The sequence below is a fragment of the Rattus rattus genome, chromosome 2 (genome assembly GCF_011064425.1).
Source record: "Rattus rattus isolate New Zealand chromosome 2, Rrattus_CSIRO_v1, whole genome shotgun sequence".
NCBI classification, from domain to species: Eukaryota; Metazoa; Chordata; class Mammalia; order Rodentia; family Muridae; genus Rattus; species Rattus rattus.
In genome coordinates, this window is record NC_046155.1 from 6746223 (window position 1) to 6773499 (window position 27277).

The 27277-nt window shown below is 41.4% G+C and overlaps 1 long non-coding RNA gene across 1 annotated transcript; it reads left to right on the top strand.

Moving 5' to 3' along the window:
- The first annotated feature begins 16570 nt into the window (after positions 1–16570).
- Positions 16571–21123, top strand: LOC116890840. Its single transcript, XR_004386786.1, has 2 exons — positions 16571–16780; positions 21010–21123. It is a non-coding gene; the product is annotated as an uncharacterized LOC116890840 (long non-coding RNA).
- Positions 21124–27277: the final 6154 nt, after the last annotated feature.

The following is a 27277-nucleotide window of genomic DNA, read 5'->3' on the forward strand; positions in this document are numbered from 1 at the left end:
TCATTTTGAGAGCAAAGGTTTGTAGTAAAAATTTCCATATACACTGAAAGATTAAAGTTCTAACTTCTTACATTGAAGAAGCGACAAAATTACATAATATAAGGCTATTAGCCATTCTTTTGTAAAATTTTTAATGATATCACTTCATGGGTTCTCTAAAATTATAAGCAAGCTCACGAAATGAAAACTCTCAATCGCCAGGACGTAAACAAATTGTATAAAATCAATCCTCTAAATCTATCTTGAAATGGCAGTTGAAGTAAGCAAACAAGGTGTAATGCTCTCACAAGTTCTAAAACCTCATCAATCCTTTGTAAATCCTGTAACAATTTCTATCTGTTTGATTTTTTCTTAATTATAAATAAGTTTGAGTTAGTCAATGTAACACTGGCAATCCTTAATCACAATCCTTAAGTTCTCCTTGTAACACCAGAGCACAACCACAACTTTGGGAAGTCATCTGAGTTCTGAGTAAGTGACGAGGCAGCTTCCCTTGGGGCAGTACAATTAGCATCAAAATATAGGTAACTTCAGGGCAAACCACAACTTTGGAAAGCAAAACTCAACCTCCAACAAACAATCTAGTCTCCAAAATCCAGTCTCCAAAACGCCGAGTCTATCCTTCATGCTTAAAAGTTTGACTGCCAATTCCTACATATGAACGCACGATGGTGCGGTCTCCGATACCTCAACAAAGAGACATTGCCCTAAATTCTTTTAGAAGCCTGGTTTCTAGGATAAGAGTTCCATAAAAATATTATCTCAATTTAGACCTGTTTCCCTAGGTTGGCTCATGCCACATGTTGTCTAGAATGACTCTATCCAAATTACCAGTTTTATGTCAACTTTCTGTTACCAACGTTATAATTTTTTAACCATCTCCAATAACTTAAAAGCCAATAATCTATGACCAAGGCATGTAGAGCATATTTATACATTTAAAACCAGTCAGAAACAAAATTGAAGTGGCTACACATGTCTTTAATATTTAGACCAAACACCATTTTTACTTTTCTAGCTGTGATTTTAAGAGAAGCACCTTGTCACCTGTTAAGTCTAATAATAAGTCAGGGATTTTTCTAAGAGAAACAGCCATCAGCTCCTGTACCATAGAAGCTGAGGGGCTGTTGGCGCCTTTAAGATCAGCTCCTGTAGACGCTCCGCCCCCGGGCAGCTTCTCCAGCTGACCTAGGCTCCTAGCTACAGGTACAGGGCTCCGAAGGCCGATTGAAACTGTTTTTTATTCATTTGTTCGCTTTTTTTGAAACGAATTAAAACCAAATCAAGGTGTGAACGACCGGCAGATAAAGTTTTTACCATTTTTCCTTTTGAACATGAAACATAAAACATTTAAACAACGAGAAACAAAAACCACAGACATAAACTGACAGACATGGACAGCTTGGTGCACCAAGGACGGACAATAGACATAGAGGGGAAAATCTAGATGGTGTCCCACCGAAGGGACCCAGATATCCTACCTATGGAACCCAGAACCAGAAATAAGCATTTCTCCAATAGGAGCCAGCAGAGAGGCAGGACGTCTCCTGCCTGCCTTTTGTTCCCAGGAGAGCTCTGAAAGTTTTTCTCTTTCTCCAAAGCATCCATGGAGAGTCCAGGAGGACTGTTTTTCCCAAATCCATTCTCTCTCATGTCTAGGGTGTAAACTATCTCTAATCAGGGTCCAAAGACTAAAACATAACTCTAAAAGAACGCATACACAAAAACACTTTACTATTACCTTGTCCCTTTTTTATTACAAGTTTTACTCAAGCTAGCCCATCTTACCCCACTACGTCCCTGTTTTCACGCTGGCTTCCTCACCTTGAAACTCCTCTTATGCTGACTTGGCCTGAGCTGTGCTGTTGCCCACACATAGCCTGCAGCTTGCTTGCTAGCAGGCCTGCACACTTGTCACCCTCAGCCCCATACTGCTTAAAATTAACCAAGGACACTTTTCATCAATAAAACAAAAGAACTTGATTAAATCCTTTTTCTTAACTCTTAATCCTCTCTCCCTGAGTGAGCGCTTGATCTCTCCTATGAAACAAGCCTCCTTAGACAATACCTTCCCCATGACAATTGGACGACAATTATTCAACCGGTCCTTACCTCCCTCTCCACCGATGCACGAGCAATATGGCCTGAAGAGTCCTCAATTCCTGCTGCAGCTCTCTTGTCTCCGTCGTCCTGTAGTTGGCCGTGCTTCGGAGTCCCTGTTCAGGCGCCACTTATCCCCACCAGCGGGAACCCAGTTATTCAGGGTCCCGAAGAGGCTTTCTACCTGTGGGCCAAATGGGGGTGAAGAGAAAAAGGAGACCAAGCAAAAGTTCTGTTGTCAAGGTCTCGTTTATTGGGGTGAATGTTACATCTTTTAAGGCTTTCAGGTAGGGGGAGTGTCCTTTGTGAAACACGAAGGATGGAGGGAGGAAGGTATAGGCAGTGATGAGGTCAGGTGGTGGAGACACCAGGTGTTGACTCAGGAGATAACTGGTATCTGCTCCAGTTATCTGAGCATCCCTTGAATGTTATCTTCCTGTGCCGTAAATTCATGGATGAGGGTATAGGCAGTGATAGCAGGAGGCAAAGAGGTCAGGCGGTAGACGATGAGGTCAGGTGGTGGAGACACCAGGTGTTGACTCAGGAGATAACTGATATCTGCTCCAGTTATCTGAGGCATCCCTTGAATGTTATCTTCCTGTGCCATAAATTCATGGGAGAGGCTTTTGTCCAACAATCTCAAGACTTTATGGCAGTCATCTTAGGGGTGAATATCTGTGGCCAAACAGCCCAGAGTCACCTAGTCACTTTGAGCCATGCAGTCAAAAAGCGGCCAGGCCCAAATCCAATATGGCTCCCTACATATATATATACACATATGTGTGTGTGTATGTATTCTGCACCAATGCAAGAAATTAAAGCTTCAATTTTGCATCACATATAAAGGTTTCTACCAATATAAGATTATGGCTATACAACACTTTGTTTAAGAGTAAACTTAATATCCTATCTCTATTTGTCTATTTTTGTACTATTACTATATCCTCCCTTTTCCTTTCTACCCCATCTCCTTTACATAAGAATGAAGGATAGAGGAGAGGAAAGGTAAGGTTGAAATCACTGAGTCTAGGCTCTCTAGTTTTCTCCCTGCCCAAAGTTAAAAGCATTTGCCAATTATTTCTTAAAATGACAAGGTATCTCTAATTCATAAAATAGTCAGAACCATCTACCCCAACCTACCGAAGTTGGATAACAACCTTCTATTGCTTGCTTCTAGCTGAATTAGGGTGAAGAATTCCTTTCTGGGGCCCAAAGGGAAATGGGAAAATTGGTTTTGTCAGAGGTGGGCTAACTGGCATCATTTGCCTTCCAGTCTCTACGTGCTGAGAAGGTTCATGGCTTAGCTGAAGTCCTGACTATAACAGTCTGGCAGGCTGGATGGCTGAGCTAGCTGTTCTGGAACTGTCCTGGAAGCAAGGCTTTAGAGGAAACAGCTTCGATGTAGTGGAGGTAAAATCAAGCTAGGACCTAGAATGGAAGGTCCCAGAATCTCAGCATCCCAGAATATGAGTCTTGTCAGGGCTGTCTTTCTCTTCTTCCATTCTGCAATATACAAACCTTACAGGCAACAAACAGCTCTGTAAAGACATTCATATAGAACATGTAGGGTCCACAGATTAAGGAAGATCAATAAAGAAAGACAACTGCATTTCAATAGAGGTTAGTTTGAACAATATAACTGTTCATTCATACCATTTACAGGATGGTATGTAACAAGTCATGAGAATTTTGAACCCAATAAGTGTCATTGGCAGTATATAGACATTTAAGCCTCATCTGGTCCCAGAGCTGTCTCTGTGTACAGATATATATATATATACATCACCTATCTTGTTGATCTTGTCAGTCTTCCTCTTTGCTGTAGCCAAGGTTTTCAAGGGAGTCTCCCTTTGTCAAGTCTGATCGTTATCAACTTAGAAGGAACTCAAAGCTTTTCTTTTCCTGTGGAAATACAGACATAATCTCTCTCCAGCATAACCATTTCCTGCTTTCCATTCTGATTTTAGAACATCCTTAAAATAAACAGGCTGGTCAGTTCAGTCCTTTCCACAATCCAATGTCTTACAGCAGCTGTTTTTGTCCATTAGCATTTTAAAAATGTAAGGTTAGTAAAGTGCTATGTCTTTATCTCCTGAATATGTGACTATAGTGTGATGCACATATTTAACTTTACCAAACTCTGTAAAACGGAACACAATCCATTTGCCAAATTTCATTTCTTTGCGTACTTTTAGGGTTACTACCTGTAGATAATGGAGTTTGGTTATATTATGAGCAAGTAGGCCATTGCCTCAAATTCTGTGCATAGAGATTCTTTAAACCTTTGCTGTTTGAGATGGTGTTCTTTATGGAATGCTGAAGCCTCTGGTTGATAGAAGATAGCCACTTCCTATCAATGGCTGGTTAGTTTCAGTATTGCCTTGTGCCTGAGAGCCTGGCAGACCTGTATGGGATCTTATGTGTGTTAAGACAGCGGGTGACTCCTATTCCTGATTGTTTGTTGTAGCTGAATTGTCCTGAGTAAGTTCAGCAGTCTCTGCATATATTGCAGAAAGGGTTTTCTGCAAATTGAGAATCAGCTACTATATCAAGAGAACCTGGAAAATCTGATAACCCCATAAGTATTGCATATAATTTTAATATTTGAACTGACTTACAGGGACTCTCAGCCACCTTATTTACATCTTCTGATTTATATCCTGCCTTTCCTGATTTACTGGCATCAGTGTAATATTTAGTGGCTTCAGGAATTGGAGTTCTTTTTACTATACTAAGGAGACTCCAATTAGTTCTTTTTATAAACTAAAGTTACTTGCTTTTAGGGTATTTGGTGTCAATCTCTCCCCAAAAGTTACTTCATGCTCTTTGCAAACGTTCATCTTGTGTCCACAATGAGTCAATATCTGCCTTAGTAAAAGGTACCACAATCTAAGCTGAATCCATTCCAGATAATTGCTGGAAGTCTCATTTTCCCTTTTAGTATCAAATCAGAAACCTTTTCTATGTAGGTTTTTAATTTCTTACTCTGTTTATGTGCTTCCATTCTGAGATATAATCCTCCCTCTGCGAGAGAATTCCTGTAGGGGAATGGGTAGAAGGAAAGATGACTAAGATGCAGGCCATCTTTAGATAAATACAATGTAGTTGTATATCCTGCAACTTCCTTTCTACCAGAGCTAACTCTTTCTCAGCCTCCGCTGATAATTTCCTCAGGCTATTTAAATCTTTATCACCTTGTAAGGTTTGAAATAAATCACTCAGCTCTTGAGTTGCCAAGCCAATTGCAGGCCATAGCCTGCTTATATCTCCTAGTAGCTTCTGGAAATCATTAAGAGTCCTTAATTGTTTTCTTCTGTTTTACACCCTTTGTGGCCTAAACTTTTGTAGACTTATTCTAGATAATTAATTAATAGAATCCCCTCTTTGTATTTTTCAGGGACGATTTACAGTTCCCAGCAAAGCAAGGTTTTTTTTTCTTTACTTCATCAAACATTCTTTCCAGGATATTTATGTCTGAATCAGCCAATAGGATATCATCCATCTAATAATAAATAATGGATCAAGGAAATTGTTTGCCAGTCGTCTCCAGTGGCTATTGTATAAAACACTGAGACAAGGCAAGGCCATTTCCCTGGGGCAGGACTTTCCAATGATATCTTTTTATTGGACAAATTCTATTAAAGGTAGGTACTGAGGAAACAAACCTTTCCTTATTACGTTCATCTAGAGGAATTGTGAAAAAAAGTCTTTTAGATCAATCACTATGATAGGCCATTCCTTAGACAACAAGGAAGGCGATGGGAACCCATTGGCTGAATAATCTTAACTGTTCTGAGATCTGTCAACATCCTCCATTTTGCCAGACTTTTTTAATGACAAATAATGGTAAGTTCCAAGGGCTGGTGGACTGCTCTTTATGCTGCTTCTGGACTAGCTGTTCTAGTGCCTGTAGTTTTTCTTTTGTCATAGACCGTTCATCAATCCAAATAGGTTGGTCAGTCAACCACCTTAGTGGTGAGGCTGTTGGTGTTTTAAAAGCAGTGGATCTTTGAAGTAAAGCTGAATTGTCAGCCCCTGCTGGGCCTTATTTTTGGACAGTCTGTAACTGTCTTTAATAACATTCCTTAGCTAATTTGATTTTTTTTATTAGAAATCTGACTGGTTTTGCGTCTAGCCTCTAAAACTGAAGGGATATTGACTAGTTTATGGCTATATCAGGCTATATTGAGGCTATGTATGGCCTTAACTTTCCTATCTGACCCTCAGGCCCTGTACATTCAAGCCATCTGGTATTTTGCTTTATTTGGGACAAAGTACCAACTCCTTGAAAATGCATACTTCTTCTTGAAGTGGCCAATCTGCAGACCAGTGTTTTGGAGAGATAATGGTGCATCTGCCCCGTGTCGACCATTCCTTCAATTTCAGCTTCGTTTACTAATATTCCAAGCTTGGGCCTTTGATCCTCTATAGAAGTTTGCCAAAATATTCATTTTGGGACCCCTTATAGGTTTTCTAAATTGTTTGTAGAATTTGCCTCAACCTTGTTATCTGGTCTCAAAACTTCTGTTTTCAGAGTAGTGGTGTTTAATTGTCTTGAGGAAAAGAACTCTCTCAGTCTGGCATTGGGGTCTGCAAGAGGACCCTCTGGGAGTCTTTTGGTAAGGTGTTGCCTCATTTGTCTGTCATTGCTCCACATTCCCTAGTCCAGCGTTGGCCTTTGCCACATCTTTTGCATATTCCAGAAAGCATAGACTCACTTTTGGGATTAATTTGATTTTCTCTGCAGTTTATTCTGAAATGACCCTGTTTACCACAATTAAGACATTAGAAATTTTGGGTCATCTCAAGGCCTCTAGTGGCAGTTTCTCCTACTAACGTCATATCAGGCAAATGAGGTCTAAGATCAGCTGTAATCTAATCCACTCATCTACGGATGCCTTCTGAGGTCTGATCACTTGCATTCAGCATTTGCATTTTCAAAAGCTAAGGACTCGATTAGTGCCTTTCTTGCTAATGGATCCTATATCTTCCCTTCCACAGCAGAAGTTAACGTTTGCAAAAAGTCAGAGAAGTTAGACCTTGCATAACTTGGAAAAAATGGTTCAAGTCTTTTTCCTGTTTCTGTGACTTTGTCCCAGAAATGTAAGGCTGCCAAGTGACACAAGGTCAAGTTTCCTCCATCATATATACCCTGCACTTCTACCAGGCAGCTGACCTTTAGAAACACCTCTACCCCTGTCTCTTTCCTCCACCATGGGAACCCTCATGGATGTGACCCAGGTTCTACTACTGCTTTGCCACCATAGTCTTCCAGGCTTGGATCATTCTACTTTTAATAGCCCAAGAAGTCAGGACTGGTTTTACAAACAGCAAATGTATCCCAAAATTAGTGACACTTTCCTTAAATTTGCTCAGTTCTAGCACATCCACGGGTTGCCATTCAAGTTCCTGATAACCCTGTGGATGACCATCTGGGGGTCTTTGTTGTACACTAACCGGATAAACTAAAGTTTGTTTTCTAACGACCTTGGTTGACTTGCTCTAATTTTATCTTTTACCTATACCTGAATATTTTCCCTAACTGATCTTTTAAGTTCCTCCCTTAAGGCCTGTGCTCTTGCTTCATATTTCTCCTTTGCTTGTCCATCCTGTTCCATAAGTTCCTCCATTCCCTGTTCAAGGTTCTGCTTCCACATCTTAATTTTTTTTCTCTATATCACAATTCTGATATTGTGATGTCTGTTTTATTTTGATTGATTAATTTCAAAAGCTTCTCCTCCAAGCCTTGCTTCCAATCCTCATTATTTTCCCTCTGCCACTCAGTCTGATGTGTGAGCTGTTGCATCCTTTGTTCTAGTGTCTCTTCCAGCTCCTGTCTCCAACCTTCATTTTCTTCTCTCTGTCGCCTATTGTGACCTATCAATTCCTGTGGCTTTAGTTCTAGTGTCTCCTCTCAGCCATGTCGCCCAGTCTTAAATTTCTTCTGTTGTTCATGCTGCTCTATAAATTCCTGTATCTTCTGTTCTAGGCCCTGCTTCTGTAATTTCAATTTCTCATTATGCTGTAATTCTATTATTGTATAATCTACCTTCTAGCTTAGGAAATTATCCTCTCTACTCTGCTTTCAAATTTTATCTCTATCTCTTTGCCATTCAGTCAGATCTATGAATTTCTAGCATCTTTTCCAGTTCCTGTCTCCAACCTTCATTTTCTTTTCTCTGTCACCTATTTTGACCTATACATTCCTGTCCCTTTAGTTGAAGTGTTTCCTCTAATCCCTTTTCTAAGGCTCATAATGTTTATCTAGGGCCCTGTCTTTTGAGAAGACATGATAAATTAAGTTAGTAAACATTGTAATGCTAACTGGCAATGTGTCCATTTCCTTTTAATCCATACATGTCAAACCATGCAAAATATCATCCTACAAAACCCAAAATTGTATTTTTAAGCTTTAAGTATTTTAAAATTGTATGTAAATCAATGTATATATAATTCTTATTACCTGATCCAGACCTTCTTGTACCTCTTTCTCCCTCTGCTGTTCAAATTGGGACACTGCAGTTCACTTCTGGGCTGTCCTGCCTTTGTTTGAATCGTGGCTGCTGATCTGAGAGCAGATCTGACTGTCCTGAGCCTGTTTAGACCTGGTGAAGAGAGGGAACAGGAAGCAAGCACAAGAAGGTTCTCTGGGCCAGAGATGCGTAGATCAACATGCTGTGCCTGTGAGAAGGCTACCTCACAGGCAGTCTCACCCAGGGTCTCTGAGCCCTCCCTAGGCTCAGGGAACCCAAACCATGTTGCAACACCAGTGCTGCCCGAGTCCCACCTAGGGCTGGGGTGTTGCCCCTGGCTGCCATGGGGCTCTGGGAGGGAGCCTCTCAGAAGCTCTCTGTAGACCCCCTCAGACTCACTCAGCATTTCATCCACACACTGCTGCAGCCCTAGATCTCAGCCTAGCCTTTCACACTGCGCAAAGGGAACTTTTTTCTCAGGTTAGTTGGGTTCTAAGCCTAACATCTATCTATCTATTTGTGGTAGTAATTTCCAATCCCATAAGCCTTTATAAAAAAAATGCATAATCCAGCTATTATATTCATCAGCTATATGCCTAGATTGGGCAGATCTAAAACTATACTAACTTGATTCCTCTGCTACTTGCAGTTTCTCCTGGCTATGTGTTCTATAGTTTCATGAAGTCTCATTTATTAATTGTCGATCTTAGAGCCTGAGCCATTGGTGTTCTGTTCAGGAACTTGTCTCCTGTACAAATGCGTGGGTATTTCCCACTTTCTCTTCTTTGAAATTCAGTGTATCCAGTTCTGTGTTGAGGTCTTTGATCCACCTGGACTTGAGTTTTGTGCAGGGTGATGAGTATGGTCTATTTTCACTCTTCTACATGTAGGCATCCAGTTAGTCCAGCACCATTTGTTGAAGATGCTTTCATTCTTTGTAAAATCGTTTTATTTACATTTCAAATGTTGCCTCCCTTTCTTGTCCCCCCTCAAGACTTCTTTACTCCGTTCCCCCTCCCCTTTGCCTCTGAAAGGGTGCTCACCACCTCACCACCACACCCTTTTTCAGGGGTATCAAGTTTCTACAGGATTAGGTGCATCCTCTCCCACTGAGGCCAGACAAGGCAGTCTTGTGCTACATGTGTGCCTAGGGTCATGGACCAGCCCATGCTTGTTCTTTATGGTAGCTTAGTCTCTGGGAGCTCCCAGGGGTCTGGGTTAGTTGAGCGTTGGTCTTCATATGGTGTCAACATCAACCATCAGCTCCTTCAGTCCTTGCCCTAAATGTTCCATAGGGGTCCCAGACCTCAGTCCAATGGTTGACTGTAAGTATCTGCATCTGTCTCAGTCAGCTGCTGGTAGAACCTCTCAGAAGACAATCACGCAGGAGTGCAACTGACTGCGAGGTAGTTTTCTGGCAGACACAGTGAGCTAATTGAGGCATCTATGCCTGAGGGAACCTTTCCGTGCTTGTTCCCCCATACGCCCAAAGTCTACACAGGACATCTGACAGCCAGGCCTGCTCTCCCTACTGCTTGTGCTGCAGGCTGCCTGAGGTCAGCGCACAGGCTGCCTGCTGCAACCCAAAGACAGAGAGCCAGCTCAGAAGTACAGAAGCTGCGATCTTTCTACAGTCAGCCACTCCCTGTGAATAAAAGAATCTAAGAGGACTGCAGTGTCCTGAATTGAACAGCAGAGGGAGACAAATGTACAAAAGGCTCTGGATCAGATAGTAAGGATTATACATTGATAATATATACATACACCTACCTAAAGAATCACAATAAATAACACCTTTTGGGCTTTATGGGATGATATTTTTGAACAGTTCAACAGGGATGGATTTAAAGGAAATAGATACCTTGTCATTTAACACAACTGCAATATTTATTCTCTTGATTTGCTATGTCTTCTCAAAAGACAGGGCCCTGGATAAAACATTATGTACCTTAGAAAAGGGATTAGAGCAACCACTAGAGAAGTTCACAGATGAGACTGAGCAACAGAGAGATAAACTTAAGACTTGGCAACACAGCCTAGAGGAAACTCTAGAACTGAAGGCACAGGAAATTACAGGTCATAATAAGCAAGAGGTTGGAGACAGGAGCTGGAAAAGATGCTAGGAAAAAAGATAAAGAATTTCATAGATCAGATTGAACAGCAAGGGGATAGAGATAAAATTTGGAAGCAGAGTCTAGAGAATAATTTACTAAAGCTACTAAATCAAAATAAGGTAGAGGCTGCAACATCAGAATGACAACATAAGTTTTAAAATGTGGAAGAAGAGCCGTGAGCAGAGAATAAAGGAACTCAGGGAACAGGAAGGAGGGACAAGAGGAGAGATATGAAGCATGGGCACAGACCTTAAGGGAGGAATTTAAATTTTCAATTAAGGAAAATACTCAAGTAGACACAGAAGATAAATTAGAGAAAGCCAACCAAGGTTGTTAGAAAACAAACTTTAGGGGTTGGGGATTTAGCTCAGTGGTAGAGCACTTGCCTAGGAAGCACAAGGCCCTGGGTTTGGTCCCCAGCTCCAAAAAAAAAAACCAAAAAAAAAAAAAAAAAACAAACTTTAGTTTATCTGGTTAGCGTACAACAAAATCCCCAGATAATCATCCACAGGGTTATCAGGAACTCGAATGGCAATCTGTGGATATGGTAGAACTGAGGAAATTTAAGGAAAGTGTCACTAATTTTGGGATGCATTCACCATTTATAAAACAAATCCTGACTTCTTGGGCTATTAAAAATAGAATGATCCAAGCCTGGAAGGCTATGGCAAGAGCAGTAGTAGAACCTGGGTCACATTTACAATGGTTCCCATGGTAGAGAGAAGAGGGGAAGGAGACAGCACAACAAAATAGGGCCAGGAGCAGACGCAGCAAACATTAAGCTCCTCAGAAGGGAGAGGTTAGGGACACTGAATGGGCAAATGATTCAGGGAAGATCTGAGAAAGTCTTGCCAGGACAATTCGTCGGGGTCTTTGAACATGGCCTACTCATGGGAGTTATGGGATTTCTTTACCTGGTATGACAAATAGAGCCTGGAAATAGACTTATACGCAAGTAGACTGATATTAAATAATCATTTAGGCCTTGATCTCGTGAAGGTCGGGGCAGAAGACAGCAGAAATGCTGTCTCAGCAGTTAACATTTGTTCAGATTGCTTTATTTGCTTTGGGTTGTTTTATTTATCAAACGAGTGTGGTTCTGAGTCTAGTATAGTAAAATTCCTCTGGGAGAGCGATCAAGTTAAACATTTAATGATTTCCAGTTACTGGCCCAAGGACTTGTTTTGTTTTCTTTTCTTTTCTTTTGTTTGGAAGGAAGCCTCTACGTTTTGACAGGGAAGGCAAATAGGCTCTGACCCCTTCCAGAGTGATATGGATCAGAAAATGCAAGGGGAGACCCCCTGAAGAACTAGAAAATTTAAGAGAATCAAACGGGACAGGTAAAGATTCTTTGCGCCATCCTCACATGGCATGAATGAAGACTCACTACAATTGGTTATTAATAAAATTAACTCATAAAAAAGACAGCTGTCTTTCTCCTGCTCAAACAAGGAGAATTTCATCTTGTACAATCCATACAAATATCTTAGTGATGCTAAAAATTTGGTTGTGAGATTCATATATTACAGAATGTACAGCTTTGGTGAGATTCATCCTCAGAGATGCGGAACTGACCTGCTTGGCCCCCTGATTCAGTTGCTGTTCAAAACAGCTTCAGGGACTGTCATGGGTTCCAGGCCATCTTAACTCGTCCAACCTTTCAGACAATCCAGTCAGAACTTCAGTCAAGTTCTGAAACTTCCAGATATGCAAAGACTGGATAACAGATGCTAAAGCTAGCTTTCTCAAATTTAACCAAATTTTCTAATTTTCCTACCCCTCCTCACCCCTTTAAAGAATTTTTTGTCACTTCTATTCAGCAGGAAGAAGTTATAGAGCGTCATCAGCCCAATTCCCTTAGATTGGGGTGGATGGTTCTGGTTATTTTATGAATTATAGCTATGTTGTCATTTTAAGGGATACTTTACAGTATGGTAGCTTTGGACAGGGAGGAAACTAGAGAGCTTAAACTTGGGGATTTCTACCTTTCATTTCCTCTTCTCTGTCCTTCCTTCCTTAGGTAAAAAAAAAAGGGGGGGAGAAAAGAGGGTATATAGTAATATAAAAATTAGAGGAATAATAAAACATTGTATAGCCATATCTTACATTGGCAGAAATCTTTATAATTAATGCAAATTGAAGTTATAAGTTTACATTGGTACAGAATTTATAGACTGATGAAGGTTTAAGGTTTTTGTTGGTGTGAATTTCTTGATACAAGATTTGAAATTAATACTGTTACTTTTTGATAGGCATTGTACTTATGCAACTCATGTAAGAATATAAGGCTTAGACCCAGTCCTTCTAATACCTGCCATTACCAACTGTTTAGGATGAATAAATAACAGAAGTTAAGGGCCAGATAGTAAACTCATGTTTATGTTAGATTCTGATTTAATTATAATAAATGTTTTTAATTTACTCAAATAGAAATGACTAAGAATAATTAAGGTCTAAGAGTTCAGATATACTTCATATAAATAGTCTTCAAAGGTGTCAGAAGTCCATAGAAAACAACATTTAAGGCCATTTCATTTTTAAAGATCATTTCACTAGAGACATATCTGCCCCTGACAGCACCCCTTTCTTGGTTCAAAGAAGAAATTGAGCATCAGTGGAGTTGTTCCAGTTGTGGCGAGATAGCCACTAGGCAAGAATTGCCTCAACTCATCTATAGACAAAAATAGTCTTGGTTAAGTCTTGGAAGCTATGTTTTGTGCTTCCTATATTTTCAAGTAATATTTAAATTGTTCTCAGATTTCTGACAGAGGTGAAGACTGGTCGTAGTCTCATAGACAACTCAAGCTATTTAGCATTGAGAAAAATGATATAGATTTGAGAGGATGATTTTCAGATGATAATACAAGCTAAAACTAGGACATAATTCATGTATAGAATTGCAAGCTTTTTAAGCTAGGATGATAGAGTGCTTTATCTAAATTGACAAATATGATGGACTGAGTGTACCTATACTTTATAATTTACATAACTGTAAATTATAAGTTGTGCTCAATTTATATCTGCAAAAAGGAGCCTTTTAATTGGACAGAAAGAGAGAAATGTTGTGGGTTACCCTGGCGCTGTTTGTATTCTGATGTTAATTCTGCTTCCTCAAGAGGACCTGCCCTGAAAAGGAGTGGATACCATACTCAGGTCATTTCATGTGAACCTTTTCCCCATTTAAACTGGTCAAGTAAAGGCTAGATCCGTGATTGGGCAGTGGAAGGAAAAAGATGGAGCTGGAGGTTTTAGAGAGGTGTCAGGGGAGAAGGGAAGGAGAGAGAAAGAGGAGGTAGAAGAAAGATGGAACAAAACCACATGGCCCCGAGAAGCCTCAAGTAGCAAGGGATCTCATAGCTGAGGAATAGAGTAGTGTAGTGGTAAATCTGCCCAATCTAAGGGCACTGGGTTGTGTGTTTTTACACGGGTTTATTGGAGTTGAAGATTTACTGCAATGCCCATCCCATGGGCAAGCATCAATCCCTAACACTATTAATGATACTCTGTTTTGCTTGCAGACAGAGAATGTTGTCCTCTGAGAACCCCCCCCCCTTCACCCCTAGCAGCTGACTCAGACAGATACAGTGGATGAAGCTTTGGAACTCTTATGGAAGAATAGGAGGAAGGATTGCGAGCTCCAAAGGGGATAGGAGTTCCACAGGAAGGCCGACAGAGTCAACAAACCTGGATCCTTGGGGCTTTCAGAGTCTGAAGCACCATCCAAAGAGCACACCCAAGCTGCACTTAGGCCTCCCCACTCATATGTAGCAATCATGCAGCTTGATCATCATGTGGGTTCTGAACAACAGGAACAGGGGCTACTTTAAAAGCTGTTGCCTGGGGGTTGGGGATTTAGCTCAGTGGTAGAGCACTTGCCTAGCAAGCGCAAGGCCCTGGGTTCGGTCCCCAGCTCCGAAAAAAAGAAAAAAGGAAAGAAAAAAAAAAGCTGTTGCCTGGAAAGGATTGAAGGAGTTGAATGGGATGGCAACCCCATAAGAACAACAACAGTATCAACTAACCTGGATCCCTGGGCGCTCCCAGAAACTGAACTAACAAAGATATACACTGGTTAATATAAGGCTATCAGCATATATGTAACAGAGGACCACCTTGTCTGGCCTCAATGGGAAAGTATGCACAATCTGGCCTCAGTGGGAGATAATCTTCTTGTGCACTCTGTACAGATTGTCTCTATTGTTTCAAGTGTTGATTTCTGTACCAGCAGAATGCCGAGTGCTTTCTGAACTGTTATTTTTATGAAGCATCACCTATCTCGTTGTTTTCTAAACATTCTTCTGCAGCACATTCTGACTTGTTTAATAAAGAGCTGATGGCCTATATCAGAGCAGGAGAGAGAAGATGGAACATCAGAAAAGAGAGAGGAACTCTGGGAAGGAATCAGGTGGAGGGATTCACCAGTCAGACACAGAGGAAGGAGCAGGTGCCAGACCTGAAGGGGAGAGAACGTGATACATGGCAGAACTTAGATTAGAAAAGCAGGTTAATTAAATTATACAAGCCAGTTAGGAACAAGCCTAAGCTAAGGCCTGAGATTAATAAGTAAGTCTGTCATTATTGGAAGAGGTCAGGTTGAGACAGGCTGGTGGTACTCTTGAGCTGAAGGGCTTCGCTTAGAGGAAATCAGCAAGCAGTTTTTCTTTTTTTATGGAGGCTTCCTTTTTCGCAAATCATAGAAGCCTTTTTAGAGTTAGCATTTTGTGACCATTTCCTGCCTGGTTTCTCGACTCTGGCTGCACAGTACTCCATCTAATGAATGGGGAGAACCTGATGTGGTTTGTACACCCCTGTTCAGGCCAGAGACATCCCATTGCCCTCTCGTTCTTTCTGGTTAATTAGATAGTACAAACTTGGAGTCATGTAGATGCCCTGGTAAGACCAGGGGGAGCTTAGCTCAATAGAGTTCCAAAAGCTAGGAACTGTGAGGTATTCTGTGAGATTAGGGGCAAAAGCTAAAGATTTGGATAGACCCAGCATGAGATTTGGGAACTGGGGAAGACTCAGAGCCACCTAGCCTTTGATGGATGCCTAGCATCTGGGTGGTACAAAAAGGAATTGTTAAATGTCATTGTCCGTGTACTCTATTGTCATTGGCTCTGTTTTCTGTTGTTGCTTGGGCCTTATGTCTTGTGTGTCTGGTCTATCTTCATGTTTCTGACTTGAGATGGTATGGAAACCTTGCACCCATAAGCCAGGCACCAATGATTCCACCCCACCTCCTACCCTGGGTCTAGTTGGAATGAGGTCGGATCATGCTATCTGCAAGCTGCTTTTGGAAAAGTCACTCCCAATATGGAGTTTTGAGGGAGTAGGATTTGCTTGGAACCTGTAGGCTTAGATTTTTTTTTCAAAACCTACTTTAATTAGGGTTCTTTAACCCTTCAATATCGGGTTGGGGATTTAGCTCAGTGGTAGAGCGCCTGCCTAGCAAGCACAAGGCCCTGGGTTGAGTCCTCAGCTCCGGGGGAAAAAAAAAAAGAGTCACAAACCCTTCAATATCCCTTCTAGCGGACCTACCAGAGGTAGGGGGAAAGAAAGGTTAATACGAAACAGAGGTCGTAGACCTGTTTAGAAGTAACCCTTTGGGGGAGATCCCAGTCTTTGTTGTCAGGATATAAGCAGCCCAGTCCAAAACATCAAACGTCAGTCGGTAGTGGCAATGCAGTCTAATTGGCAAACACCAAACATGAATCCAGCCGAAATAGCATGAGAAGTTTTTGGCAAGTTCCTATGAAGTCACAAGCAAAGGTCCTTGACTTGGTACAAAGCAAACCAATACAAGAGCCTGGTCTCTCTGTTATATTTGTATTCTTTCTAATCATCACGTGTCCTTTCATGTGTCTGCCTCAACAACACATTCCTTCACCTGTCTGCTTCAGCAAAACATCACATGACATAACTGAGTCTCCAAAGAAACCAGGAACTTCCACTTCAGGGACCAGTGGTTATTGTTTAAAAACCCAGAGTCCCATGAGGAAAACAGCGGCCAGTCCTATTACAGCACCACTGTCCCTGAGAAAATGGGATTCAGCAGCTGTGAGGAGCGCCTACGCTGAAATTCCAGCACTGGAGGAGGTAAAGAAAGGTTTTGTCTATTATGTGTATGAATGCACAGTGGCCACTGTATGTTTGCTTGCTGACTGGCTGCCCTGAATGTGTGAGTTTACTGTGGTCTATGCATCTTGGTTATAATTTAGCTGCTACTGTTAGCAATCCATTGCATGTCTGTTTAAATGTTTGTTTAAAAGTTGTTTTATGCTGTCCTACTTTATTAAAAAGCTGGCTCTGGAATGGGGTCATGGCTCAACCCTTTTTCAGACACAAGCATGCTTTTTTAAAGTCTGTCTCCAGTCAGAAATTAAAAGGATTATGAAGTGGAAATTTCTGGTTTCTTTGCCAAAATATTTGTTTTCTGCTCTCCTGAGTTTTCTGTTTTCTCTACAGAAGCTGTCCTGACCTTGATATCTGGACTACTAATGGCTATTATCCAAAGCAGTGCTACTTAGTTGCTCTGCTGATGAGTTTCTCCACTGCTGACCTGAAATGGCTGACTTGAATGCATTTGATATCTGAGTCTGCAAAAGGTCCCCTAGAGTGTTTCCCAACAAGGGGTTACCTTGCTTGTCTCTTGTTGATCTGCATTCACTAGTCCAATGCTAGCCTTTGCAACACCTTCAGTACATTACAGAAGGCTTAGATCTCCTTTCAGAATTAGCTCGGCTCTGCCTACAATTCCTTTTGAAATGACCTTGTTTGTCACAGTCCAAACATTTATTTGACAGGTTTTTTTTTTCTTAAAACCTTTAGAGATTACTTTTCTTATTAAAGTTGCATCATAAGAATGAGATCCAAAAACAGCCCTATTTCTAACCAATTTATCTATTGATGTTGATCTTGCCTTTAGAGGCCTTTTTAATGTGGATTTAGCATCTTAAAAGCCAAAGATTCAATTAATACTTGACAAACAGGCAACACCTTAGGCCTAAGTAAAGACCTGTAGAAAACCTAAGTGAGGACCTAGGAAGATCTTAAGCTCCAGGAACAACCTGGGAAGACTTAGACTCCAGTGATACCCTGTGAAACTCCAGAGTCCCCAGTGACAAACTCAAGAAAGCCTTAGTCTTCAATGAGTGTTTTGGGAAGGCCTTTGATCACATTTAGAAACTGGAAAAAGCCTGGAGCCCCAGTGACAATCTGTAGAAGGTTTTAGGTTCCAGTGTTACCTGGGGAAGATAAAACAGGTATATCTTATTTTGTAAAGTCTTTCTCTAATATGTCTCTTTCTCTGCTACTCAATTAGATATCACATTTAAACATGATTATTTTCTACAACAAACTAACTTTACCTTCACCATGGGATTAAAGGTGTACACCAAGGCTGAGCCACACCACAACTAGAAAGAGGTTTTTCCAGTAAATACAATCTTGAGGTTGTTGCCCAGGGTCTCAGTGAGCCTAAATCTTTTTCCTAAGCTCTCATGGATTCTCTAAGGCCTTATACAGATCTTTGCCAGTTCTGAATGCCTTCCCCATTTCTCGTTGACTCCTAGTAGTCTGCAGATTGCCACTGGGGCATAAGGTGAATGTTCTGCAGGTCCTCATTGAGATCCTAGGTTTTTTCCATAGTCTCCCTAAGACTCAGATCTTTCCCAGGTCTTCACTGGAGCAGAAAAATTTCTAGCCTTTCTAACTATAACATGGCCTTTTCCAGATTCTCACTTAAGTCAAAGATCTTAAAAGTTACATGAAGGCTTTATGCTTTTCCTTTGTCCTCACTAGAGAACCAAGCATTCTAACATTTCTCACTGAGATATAAGACCTTCTCCAGGTACTGAACACATACTAAGCCCTTCCCCAAAGTCTTATTGAAGGCTGAGGCCTTTTCCAGATTTTCTCTGGGCCTTAGGCTCTCCCATATTACTGGTGTCCATGCTCTTTTCCAGCTCCTCACTGGGAGTGGGTTTGTCACTGTACAAAAGATATGACCCAAGGTTCTCTGCCACCCCCATAACACCCCAAAGTCCTCACAGATTTTACAAAGCCTTCACCAGGATTTCACTATATCTGATGAATTTCTCCTCCTCCTCATGGTGACCTAAACTTTTATGCAGATTCTAACTGGGGCTCAAGGCCTTTTTTGGGTTCTCACTCCCAGCCACGACCTTCTGAAAAGGCTATATGGGGTTTATACTTTCCCCAGAAACATTCTGGAGTCTAGAATCCTCTACACATTCTTACTGGAACTTGAGGTTTTGGGGTTTTTTTCTCACATTCTACCTGAGGTCTAAGGTTTTCTCTGAAAGTCTTAGTGAAGTCTAAGGAATTCTTCAGGTCCTCGCTAGGACCCAGGAAAAGAGCCCATGCTACAGCGATACTATAAGAATGTTTTGTCATCCAGTAAGGACTATGGAAAAGGTAAAAGTCTTCATGAGACTCTTGGAAAAACCCTCAACCTAAGTGAAAACATGGAAAAGGTCTTAAGTTCCAGTTTAAAAGGTTAGAATGTCTTCTGCTCCAGCGCATACCTGGGAATAGCCTAGGTCTTGAGAATATGGAAAAGACCTATGATCTCAGTGAGGACCTGAAGAAGTTTCCCCTTCTGCCCCAATGGGAATCTGAAGAAAGTCGTGGGAGACGGAACATAGAGAAAGAATTCAAAACTAGTTGAAGACCTGTTGAAAGCCTTAGGGAACCTGTAAGGCTTGGGAAAATTTTTAGGCCCAGTAGACCTGGGATAATGTTTTAAGATTGAGTGAGAATTAAAGAACCAGTGAGAACATGGAGAAGTCTTTAGACACCAGTGACTACTACCTGAGAAAGCTTTTGGCCCAGAGAGAACCTGTGAAAGGTCTTCCATGCTAGTAAGCATCTGGAAAGACGTCAGATCTGAGTGAAAACCTCGGAAGACCTCCCAAGCAGATGATGATCTGAGAAAGGCCTTCTGGGCTCTGGTGACATCTTGGAGAGTCTTTAAGGCCCAGTGAGAACATGTAGGTAGCCTGATGCTCAATGCAGTTCCTGAAGAATGCCTTAAGCTCCAGAGAGAATGTTTTAAACATGTAAGGCCACTGTGAGAATCTCTGATAGACCTATACCCTTGAAGAGATCTAAAGCCAAGTCCTTAGTTCCATGTCAGAACACATTAAAACTTTTAAGATCCAGAGAGAATTTGGGCAATGCCTTTGAATCTTTTGAAAACCTGGAAAGGCCTTGGGCCCTCATGTGAACTCTAGGACAGCCTTAGATACTAGTGATAATCTGGGGTAGTCTTCAACTCAGTGACAACCTAAGAAGACCTTAGTCCAACTTGATGGTGTGGGAATGTCCTGAGGTCCCATTGAGAACCTGGGTAAACCTTAGTCTTTAATGAGACATTGGTGAAATATTAGATATACATTAAAATGTGGTGAAATCCTCAAGTTCCAGTGAGAATGTGTTGATGATTCTAGGGTCAGTAAGTGTCTGAAAAAGATGTAAACCCTGAAGAGCCTTTGTGGGAAGCCTTAGATTCCAAGAGAATTTGAGAATGCCTTTGGTCCCAGTGAGAATCTGAAGAAAAATTTTTGTCACAGTGAAAACAAAGAGAAATTAGTCAGTGTGAAACTGGTGATAGCTTTTTAGAATCTGTGAGGACTTTGGGATATTTTGAGGTGGCAGTGACTCTTGGGTTGTGCCTTATGCTACAATGGCAAACCTAGACTTCAGTAGGTCTGACAGAAGGCCAAGGATACCAATAATAATCAGGAAAAGCTTCAGGTCCAGAGAGAATCTAGAAAAGATTTCTGTCTACAACAAGACTTTGGGGAAATCCTTATAATGCAGTGACTACCTGGAATAGTCCTCAAGTCACAGCTAGAAGTCTTAGAATAGTTTGTGCTTCAGTGAGGACAGAGGAAAGGCCTAAGGTCTTCTTGGGATTTTGAGAAGACCCTTGATTTAAGTGAGAAACTGAAGAAGGCTATATGCTCCAGTTAGAAAAAAAAGTTTTCTGCTCTGGTGAGGACTTGGAAAAGACCTCAGGTTCTAAGGAAAATATTGAAAAGACCTAAGATCTCAGTGAGGACCTGAACTTTTGCCTTACTGTAGGCAGACTTTTGGCTACTTTGTGGCTTCTTTCTCTACCCCTTTTCTTTCACCCTTTCAGTTCCCTAACTCTAGATAGGAGAGGGAAAAAAGGATAGTGGGGAAAGATGGTGACATTATTGTTAGACTACTTTTGCTGATGAGTAACATTGGGTTCCTTAGGGCAAGTTTGATCTTTGACATCAGGATATCTAATGTTTTGTCATTTCTCCTCTGCACAGGACTACTTAACAAACTGCAACCAATGGCATCAACCACCAATCTACCAACCTGTGCCTCCTGCATCAAGGCCATAACATTTATATATCTATAAATAAAACTATTATTCATCTGAAGTAATTGTCTTCTCAGAGGTTTACACCAAATTTGAAGAACGTATTCTACCTCTTTGGGTGGTCCCAGGAAATTTTCTTCTCTGTTGCTTTCTGTCTCATGTCTCCTGTCCTCTGCAACATTTTTGTCAGATAACCTCTTCGTTCTGCAATGTGGGTTGGTTTTCATTTTTCTCCAACCACAATGAGTGCCAGAAGTAAAAGTATCTTTTATTCACATGATATAATTGTCATCTTCAAGGCTTACTGCTTCCATCTGCTAATCTAGGCCTAGTCCTGGAGGTTTCCAGTCTCCATACAATCTAATCTAGGCCTAGAATGTTTTCAGCCTTGAGACTTGCTGCTGAGTAAACTTACTCCTTCTAGGTCTTTCTGAACTCTGGCTGACTGTTCAACTTAGTTGTTCTGGCCCAAACTCCTCTCTAAGCTCTCTATTTGGCTTCTCTCTACTTCTTGTATATTACTCTGCTTGGCCTCATACTAATTTTATAATCTGTTCTAATCTTCTGGTTCCTTCTCATTCCTTGACCCATTTGTCTTCACCTGTGTTTAGCTTGTTCACGTTCTGCAACCTTTCAACTGTCCTTACAACTTGACTCTTACACTTTGTCTCTTACAAACATCCTGATAAAACTGCCCTCTCCCTTTCTGCACTGAGATCTTTTCTCTTTGTTCTTGTGAGAACTGAGCATCTATTCTGTCAAATCTTTCTTTGACTCATTACTTTGTCTGCCACTCAATTCGATATCACTTTCAAGCATGAGTGCTTCCTTCTACATATTAACTTTACCCTCATTGTTTGGATTAAAGGTATGTATTAAAAGCGTCTCTGTATTCCATTAAAAGGGAATTAAAGGTATGGATTAAGACTGAGCCGCACCACAACTAGAAACAAGTTTTCCAGTAAGCAGTACAGTCTCAAAGTTGACAGTGTGATCAAATATCCTGCAACATCTTCAGACCCAGCAAGAACCTGGAAAGGGCCTCTGTCACCACTGAAACTTAAAGAAGGCCTTAGATTGTAGTGGATATATTGGAGAAGGCCTAAAGTTGCAGTTAGAAGTTTTAAAATAAATTGTGCCCAGTGAGGACCAAAGAAAGACCTAAGATCTTCACTAGATTTTGAGAAGACCTTTGACTTAAGTGAAAACCTAGAGAAGGACTTGGGCCCCAATGATTATCTGCAGAAAAATTTAGGCGAAATTCTCTAAACATAGTAAAAAACTGTTGATGACTTTGTAGAACCTGTGAGGACTTTGGGCTATTTGGGGGCAATAATGATTCTTGGGTACTGACTTATCCTACAGTGATTAAACTAGACGCCAGTGAGTACTTGCAGAAGGCCATGGACACCAGGAATAATCATGGCAAGTCTCAGGCTCAGAGAGAATCTGGAAAAGTCCTCAGTCATCAATGAGACTTTGGAGAAAGGCCTTAGATTGGCATTGAGTACCTGGAGAAGGCCTCAAGGCACAAAAGGGTTAGAATGTTTTGTGCTCTACAGAGGACCAAGGTAAGGCTGAAAGTCTTCACAAGACTGTTGTAAAGACCCTTGACTTAAATGAGAATCTGGAGAAGGCTATAAGTTCTGTTTAGAAAGGTTAGAAAGCTTTGTGCTCCAGTGAGACCCTGAGAAAGACCTCGGGTCCTAGGGATAATATACAAAAGGCCTAAGATCTCAGCAAGGACCTGAAGGTTTCCCTTCTGCCCAAATGGGAACCTGATGAAAGTTGTAAGAGACAGAACATAAGGAAGGCATTCAGAACTAATGAAGGCCTGATGGAGGCCTTAGAGAACCTGTGAGACTAGGGCAATTTTTTAGGCCCAGTGAGACCCTGGATAATGCTTTAGGATCCATTGAGAAATGAAGACCCAAGGAGAACATGGAGAAGGCCTTAGACATCAGTGACTACCTAGGAAGACTTTTGCCATGTGTGAACCTGCTGAAGGCCTTTCATACCAGGAAACATCTAGGAGAACCTCAAATCTGAGTGAACATGTAAAGAACTTAAAACCAAATGATAATCTGGGAAAGGCCTTATTGGGCTCCAGAGAGAGCCTAATAAGAATATATAGAAAATTTGATGAGAATATATAGAAAATCTGATGCCTACTGTAGTTCCTGGATAATGCTTTCATACCAAGGAAAAATTTTAGGTGCTGGACCATTGTGAGAATCTCTGGTAGGCCTAATGCCTTGTTGTGACTTGCAAAGGCCTTAGATCCAAGTCATAAGGCAGAGAAGGTCTTTAGTCACAGAGAGAACTTGTTGAGGCTTAAGTCCAGGTGAGAAACAGGCCTTAAGGTCCAAGAAAAACTTGGGTAAAAATTTAAGACCCAGAGAGAATATGGGCAATTCTTTAGAGTTCTTAAAAAACCTGGGAAGACTTTTGCCTATAATAATATCCCAAGAAACTCCTTACACACCACAAGAATCTGGAAACATCTTTATCTCCATTTATACCCTGGAAAGGGATTAGACTCAAGTGATAGCATGTGGTAGCCCTTGGATCCCAATGAGAACCTGAGGAATCCCTTAGTCTTCACTGAAACTTTGGGTAAGGCCTTAGGTCACTGTCAGAACCTTGAGAATCCATAAGTTCCAATGAGAATGTGGTAGTTTCTTGGCTCCAGATTCTGGGCTCCAGTAACTACCTAGGAAAGATGTAAACTCTGAGGAGACTTTGCAGAAGGTCTTAGATACCAGTCAGAGCCTAAAGAAGGTTCTTGGTCCCAGTGAGAATATTCAGAAAGTTTTAGGTCACAGTGAGAACTAGGAAAAATTCTTCAGATACATTGCAAACCCAGAGATGACTTTATAGAACCTGTAAGGTGTTGGGAATATTTTTAGGCCACAGTACATCCTTTGGTCATTTCTTAATATACAGAGAGAACATAGACAAGACTTTAAGACCCTGCAACAGACTCAGAAGCTCCTAGGCCCCAGTGACAACACAAAGAATGCCCTAGATACCAGAAACAATCCAGAAAACCTTAAGACCCATTGAGTATCTGGGAAAGTCTCAATGAGACTTTGAAGAAGGCCTTAGATTACAGTGAGTACCTGGAGTACCTTAAGTTCCAGTAAAACATATTAGAATGTTTTTGGCTCCAGTGAGAACCTGGGAAAGGCCTGAGTTCTCAAATAGACTTTGGGGAAGTCCTTTGAATACCATGAAATCATAGAGGAGGTTTTAAGTCCCATTGAGATCCTGCAGAAAGTTTTAGGCCACGGCAAGAATATGTGGAAGGTCTCCAGACTCTGTCAAAACCTATCAAAGACCTTATTGAATTTTTGAGAACTTGTACAAATTTTGGGCCTAGTGAGAGCTGGTTAATGCCTTAGACTCTCATGAGAATCTGGATAAGGATTTGAGACAGAGTCATAACATGGAGAAAGTCTTGGTCCTGAGTTAATACTGGATGGTTTTAGGTCCCAGTGACTTCCTGGAAAGGCATTAGGATACACTCATAACTTCTGAAAGCCATAGGCTCCTGTGAGTACATTGTAAAACTTTAAGACCCAATGAAAATATGTTAAAAGTCTGTTACCATTGAGTAGCTGAGGAATCCCATGAGCTCTAGTGGAAACCTGTAAAAAGAAATTTAGGCCACAGTGAGAACCTGTTCAAGGCCTAAGGTTTCAATGAATCTTTGGATAAGTCATTAGACCCAAATAAGAACCTGCAAACAGTCTTTAGTCCAATTGAGAAGCTACAGATTCAGTAAGAACCTGGAGAACTCCTTAGACTCTGGTAAGAACCTGGGCAAGGTTTTAAGACCCAGTAAGAACATGGAGAAGGCCGCAGAGACCCAGTGAGGACCTGACTAAAGGCCTTTACACAAACAAGCATCTGGGAAGGTCTTAAGATTTAATGATGTTAGAAGGCCTTTGCCCCAGTGATAACCATGAAAGACCTTAGACTTTAGTGAGAACCTTAGGAAGACCTTATTCCTCAATGTTTCAGACTTTGAATAAGGTATTAGATCTCAGTTTGAAACTGGGGAAAGACAAGTGAAAACCTACAGAAATGTTTAGGCTCCAGAGGGGAACCTTAGGAAATCCTAAGGCGTCTATGAAACTTTGGAGAAGGTTTGAGAATAGACCTCAGCCAAAGTGAGTACCAGTAGAATGTTTTAGACAACAATGAGAGCACACACAAGGCCTTCAGACTCAGTGAAAAAACTGTAACAGGCTTTATAAACCCAGTGAGAACTTGGAAATTTTTTTGTTCCCCAGTGAGTCCTTGGATAATGCCTTAGGCTTCACTGAGAACCTCAGCAAGGCTTTAAGACCCATTGAAAATATAGATAAGTCCTTAGTCCAAAATTTTAATGTGGGAGGGCCTTAGGTCAGGGTGAATACATCTAGCTGTAGTGTGACTGTGGGAAATTCTAAGGCCGCACTGACTGTGGAGTAGTGCTTAGATCTCATTGAGAAAATTGAGAAGGCCTTAATCCCCAATGAGAGTGTGGTAAAAGTTTTAGGCCAGAGTGAGAACACAGGGAGGCCTTCAGACCCAGAGAAACCCCCTCATATGTCTTATAGAACCTATATGAACTTAGGAAGTTTTAGACACCCTGAAACCCTGGGCAAGGATTTAACATCAGGGAGAACATGGGAAATGCCTTAGACCTCAGTGACAGCTTTGGAATTCCTTAGGCCCCAGTGAGTGCTATAGAAAACTTTAGATCCCTGTGAGAATTTTGTAAGGTCTTAGTCCCCCATGGCAACCTGGAGGAGGCCTTAGGCCCCAGTTATTACCTTGGAAAGGCCTTAGGTCCCACTAAGAATGTGCATAATGCCTCAGTCCACAATGAGAATTTGGGGATGCCTTAGATTGCAGTTACAACGTGCAGAAGACCTTAAACTCCAGGGACAACATGTAGGAGGTTTTGGATTATGGTGAGAACATGGGGGGAAGGCTTTTTCACACATACTGTAAACACGGCCAAGGCACAATAGAACCGGTAAGAATTTGTGAACAATTTTAGGTAGCTTGAGACACCAAGTAATTCCTTAGACTTCAGTGAGAATCTGGTCAGGGTTTTAAGAGCCCCTGAGAGCATGGAGAATGTCTTAGACACCAGTTCAACCTGGAAATGCTTAGGCCCCAGAGATAACTGAAACAATTGCCTTAGGTCACAATGAGACTTTGGAGAAGACCTTAGAAACTAGAGGAAGGCCATAAGCAAGAGTGGGAAGTTGGAGAATATTTTAGGCTCTAGTAAGAAACTGATAAGGTCTCAGACATCAGACATTGGAGAAGTGCTTAAACTCCAGTGAGAAACAATAGAAGATTTGAGGCCACAGCAAGAATGTGGGAAAGACCTCTGGACACAGCCATAAACTGATGAAGGCTTTATAGAACCTGTAAGAACATGGGAAAATTGTGATGGCCATAGGAACCTGACTATTACCTTAGGCTCCACTGAGAACCTAGTCAATGCTTTTTTTTTTTTTTTTTTTTTGGTTTTTTTTTTCGGAGCTGGGGACCGAACCCAGGGCCTTGCGCTTCCTAGGCAAGCGCCCTACCCCTGGGCTAAATCCCCAACCCCTAGTCAATGCTTTAAAAACATGTGAGAACATAGAGAATGCTGTGTGTGGCAGAACCTTCTCCTAATGAGTGAAGATTTTAGGGGACCAATCACTGGGTGAGGAGTAAGTGGGACTTCCAGGTCAGAGAGGGGAAGAGAGGAAGCAGGAAAAGGTGACTTGCTTTTGGACAGGGAGAGCTTGGAGAACAATATGTAGTAAACAAGAGGCCCCTGGTTTAGATAGCAGATCTGCCAGGATTCACTACCAGAGGATTTAACTTAAAATGGCTTACGGATTAGGATGATAGTTGGTACGCCTAGTGATTGAGTTACCTGTTGATTCTAAACTAAGTTTGTGTGGTGGTTTCCTTTACACAGCAACTCAGCTGAGTTCCAGAGAAAGGTTTGGTGGCAGGGCACCACAGCCAGTCACGGAAATTTGGATTTCAGAGCTCCAGGTCAGAGAGTCTCCACAGGATAAGAACAGGCTAGGCCTACCAGCCTGCCCGCTGGCAGTAGCTTGGTGGCATTTTTAATAGTTAACACAACAGCTGTAGATCACAGTGACAAAGTGAGAAAGCCTAAGGCCCCAGTGAGAACCTGAGGAAGACATAGATAC